Raw genomic sequence first — 1,896 nt, 5'->3', positions numbered from 1 at the left:
ATGCATCTGTGTAATATTTACACAGATGCTTATATATTTAGGAGCATAGGTTTTTCAGAAAACTGTTAGGATTTGAAGGAACTTTTTTCCCTGTAAATTAACAACCTACTTGATCATACAATAGTGTCATAGGAGCAGCAGTGGCTCAGGGGTAGAGTTGCAGTTTTAGAACACGGAGGGTTCCTGGTTCGATCCCGGCCTCCCCCAGAATTAGTGTCGAAGAGTCCTTGAGCAAGACTCCAAACCCCTAGTTGCTCCCAACGAGCAGTTTGGAACCTTGCATGGTTTCCTCTGCCATCAGTGTATGAATGGGTGAATGTAAATGCACAATCTCTGTAAAGCGCCTTGGATAGAGGCGCTGTAAATGCAACCATTACCACACAAAAGTACCTAAAGTAGAGGATCTACAAGCTCCAAATGCGCCGAGAAGATCTACAAGCTCCAAACGCTGCGTGAAGAGACGCGTTCTCGGCGCGTTTGGAGCTTGTAGATCTGCTACTTTTGAATTTGAATCCTGAAAAGTAACACTTTTGGACATATGAGGTTTCCGCCCGACAGACCATTTGTAGAATCAGCCTTAGATCTAAATGTGTTAATATCTTTGGCCATCGGTTAGATGGAAAAATATGGACTGTCTGCGCACAGCGGACCGTACCTCATGCTCATGACTGCCGTTGTCTAACTCCACAACAGACAAAGCCAGAAATGTGTGTGTTTGTGTTGGTTGGGTTGGATGCGTGTGAGTTTCTCACCCGTTTTAAAGTACACCGATATATTAACGGTGTGATAAGTTGCTGATGGGGGATTCAGGGAGAGGAGATGTTTTGGGTTGCACTGCTTCAGACGTTTTATGGCTCTGGGGGCTGCAATGATATGTATTCTTCTTCACTGCACAATGAGGCCGCCCGTTCCTCTGCAAACAATGGAACCAGGGCACTCACTGCCCGCAGAGCTGTGTAAGAGAGATGTTGAAAAGTGTTAGTTCAAATATTTAAGTGTGCCTCAACATTCGTAAATGAATAAACCAAAAGACTGTTAAGCAAATATTTGCTCATAAGCTGTGAAGCACTCACAGATACATGCACGCACGCGCACACACACACACACACACGCACGCACGCACGCACGCACGCACGCACGCACGCACGCACGCACGCACACACACACACACACACACACACACACACACACACACACAGTTTTTCAATTCAATTCAAAGGGCTTTATTGGCATGAGAAAACATACGTTACCATTGCCAAAGGAACACACAATATGCAGTATGCACACAAGCACGCCTGGGATTCGAACCCGAGTCTCCTGCATAAAAGTCCAATAATTTAACCACTAGACCAGTAAAGTATCTTTATGCACCAGGGGAGATATACATTTGAAGCCATCAAGTACACACACACACACACACACACACACACGCACACACACGCACACACATGCACACGCACGCACACACACACAGGAGAACAAGACAAGAGGAGACACAGAAAACACAGTTAACACACACAACAAACAGTCAGAGAAAGTTGTGTTGTAGTGTTGAATGAGTGAGTGACACTGACTGTGCGTGCTGTGTACACAACAAGTGACCCACATTATAGCCTAGTGGTGAATGATTGAGAGAGAGAGAGAGAGAGAGAGAGAGAGAGAGAGAGAGAGAGAGAGAGACTAGGAGAGCAATAATAAAGTGTAGAGAGAGAGAGCTCAGAGCAGTAGAGCAACATTCCTGTTGCAGCCAAGGTGATGAGGAGGTTAGGCCAGCCCCTCACTGCTCCCTACAGTCTACTCTAGCGAATGAAACTCCGCTCTGCAGAACACAAGCCCCGCTGCAGCCTGCACGGATAGAGCTCCACAAAAGTTGTGTTTAGTTTACTCAGCAACAGT

The sequence above is a fragment of the Nannobrachium achirus genome (assembly GCF_963921795.1).
Source record: "Nannobrachium achirus genome assembly, chromosome: 14".
NCBI lineage: Eukaryota > Metazoa > Chordata > Actinopteri > Myctophiformes > Myctophidae > Nannobrachium > Nannobrachium achirus.
Note: the sequence above shows the minus strand (reverse complement) of the source record.